Here is a 3226-nt window from a genome sequence, read left to right as displayed (position 1 = left end):
GACACCTGTCAAGCATGGGTGCGGGAAGTTGAGCTGGTTGCTATAGCCATTAGCCAACAGGGGAGACGCTAGGGTAAAATTTGGAATAAGGGACAAGCATGACGCAGCCGCTTACTAACAGCAGGTGGAGAGCGGTCTGTCAGCAGCGGCTGGACACTGGGGACAGGGTGAGGCAGCAATGGAGGGCTGGAGGCTTTTTCAGACACCCAGATTACGGGAGAATCCCGGAATCTGGGAAACTGGAAAATCCTCCTTGAGGGTTGCCACAGAAAACGGGAGATTCACAGAAATCCGGGAGAGGCATACACGGTGCGACGGGGTGGTGCGATGAGATGCGTGTTCCCACACACATCACACGGCACAGCACATGAAGTATGTGCTGCAGGTACTTTTTGAACTAGATTGCATCGCACGGTGCAAGAGCCCATCGTATGTGTTTTGAAATAGATGCAGTGCAATCTAGTTTAAAATGCATCGCACCGTGTATGGGAGGCATATGAGGGGGTTCACCAGATAGCTAGATAAATAGACAGACAGAGCTAGATTTTAGACATAGATAGATAGATAGATACAAAGGCGTAACTACCATAGGTGCAAGGGGTGCAGCTGCTATGGGGCCCAGAACTGCAGGGGGCCCATCTTTGCTGTTTAAGCAATATGTTTTACATACATTTATCACCATCAGTTGCTAAATATGGGGCCCTTACAACTTTTGCTATGGGGCCTATGAATATCTAGTTACGCCCCTGGATAGATAGATAGATAGATAGATAGATAGATAGATAGATAGATAGACAGATAGACAGATAGACAGAGAGACAGACAGACAGAGAGATATGCTGTGTACACACGGGGGAGATATACATACCCTCCAACATCTGAAGGGCTAAAATCGGTACACAGGCAGTAAAGGGGGCGTGGCCACAAGTAAAGTGGGCGTGGCCACCCACTTTCCGGGCATTTCAAATAAAAAGTGAGCGCTTATATAAATATTTAAATATTACATCTCCACACTTCTCTTGACTCTTATCCATCGTGAAGCACCTGCTGCAGGCTGCAGCTCATGTCACATGGTGGCTTGGTGGGCTTCTGGCATATTAAAATAAATAATTATATTTAATATACTTATTTAATATACCAGCAGCCACCAAGTGACATGAGCTGCAGCCTGCAGCAGGTGCTTCACGATGGATAAGAGTCAAGAGAAGTGCGGAGATGTAATATTTAAAGTATTAGTACAGCCAGGCCTTAACCACCTAAGTTGCTGCACTTACAGTGTGTGCTGTGGCAGGCTCCTCCGATGTGAGATTATCCCAGCCCAGTGTCACACGCGCCGGGGCTCCGAGTCCCGGCTGGCCACCGCAAGCCTGAGCGGCACTGGCAGATTGGCGCCAAGAGGGAGAATGAGCTGAGGCCGGACGAGTCCTACTCCTCCCATGAGTGGTGCTCGGTGCAGGCGCGTGACGTAATGACGCACGGCACCGGCCGCTGCTAAGCACTCTTGGGAACGTCGGGTGGGAGGGGTGGAGGGGATGAAGCCAGCGGCGCAGCACAGGGGCCCGGGAGCCAGGAGGATGCGGCGCACATGAGTAAGTGAGGCTGACGCCGGCTGCAATAAAAAAAAAAAAAAATTCGGTACAATTATAATTTGCCGGTACAGACTGTTAAAAAACGGTACTGTACCGGCAAATTCGGTACAGTTGGAGGGTATGGATATATTGCTAGCAATATATTGCTTGAAATATATTGCTGAGTAATATATTAAACAAGCAGAGAGATAGACAGGCAGAGAGATAGACGGGCAGACAGGCAGAGAGATAGACAGACAGACAGAGACAGATAGATCAATAGATAGTGAGAGATATAGAGATATAGACACAGACAAATAACAGCAAACTCACCCAGCCAGCTCCTCTGTAGGCTCCCGGGCCATCTCTCTTATGCAGAGGTTCATACTGAGATGGGGGCATCTAGTGGCTCCTCCTAGTACTGCAGTTAGCAGTAACTCCGGAGCTTTCCTCTGCCTCCTCCGACGCTCAGCTGACCCTTCTCCGCGTGCAGGTGGGTGCTTCGTTTTGCCGACGCCGCAACAGCGTCTCACAGACAGCGGCAGCCGACAGGAGCAGGGTGAGCGCCTCTGCTGGCAGGCGCCACCCTGCTTTGCATCCCTCGCTGAGCGGGTTCCGCCGGCCCTGGTTCCCGATATAGCATAGCTAGTAGCTTGCAAATTGCTCTCAGTTGACGTTTTATTGTTTCTCAATTAACTAGCAGCAAAGATTGCTTATTAGGGCATCCAGAAGATCTGTAAATTCAGTAATAGTCTTGGAGATTGCTGACTAAGTTTTCCATAAGTTCCTGTCACGGTCTCCCTGCTGGAAGTCACATATTACACGTTCTCTGTTATATTGCTCAGTGCTGGCTGCTCCTAACATCTGTAGAGGGGCTGCGTGTTACAGTGTAGTCAGACTCTCCGAATGTTACTGTCCTGGATAGAAGCCATGACCTCAGCGCTGTGAGGCAGTAATGTAACCATTACACCATCCGTACTGCCCCGTATATATAACACATAGTGGGGATAGAACCCATGACCTCAGTGCTGTGAGGCAGTAATGCTAACCATTACACCATCCGTACTGCCCCGTATATATAACACATAGTGGGGATAGAACCCATGACCTCAGTGCTGTGAGGCAGTAATGTAACCATTACACCGTCCATACTGCCCCGTATATATAACACATAGTGGGGATAGAACCCATGACCTCAGTGCTGTGAGGCAGTAATGTAACCATTACACCATCCGTACTGCCCCGTATATATAACACATAGTGGGGATAGAACCCATGACCTCAGTGCTGTGAGGCAGTAATGTAACCATTACACCATCCGTACTGCCCCGTATATATAACACATAGTGGGGATAGAACCCATGACCTCAGTGCTGTGAGGCAGTAATGCTAACCATTACACCATCCGTACTGCCCCGTATATATAACACATAGTGGGGATAGAACCCATGACCTCAGTGCTGTGAGGCAGTAATGTAACCATTACACCGTCCATACTGCCCCGTATATATAACACATGGTGGGGATAGAACCCATGACCTCAGCGCTGTGAGGCGGTAATGCTAAACATTACACCATCCGTACTGCCCCGTATATATAACACATGGTGGGGATAGAACCCATGATCTCAGTGCTGTGAGGCAGTAATGCCTAAGCAT

This window comes from Crinia signifera, chromosome 4, assembly GCF_055691185.1.
Source record: "Crinia signifera chromosome 4, ASM5569118v1, whole genome shotgun sequence".
In the NCBI taxonomy this organism is placed as follows: Eukaryota; Metazoa; Chordata; class Amphibia; order Anura; family Myobatrachidae; genus Crinia; species Crinia signifera.
This window is presented reverse-complemented; position numbering follows the sequence as displayed.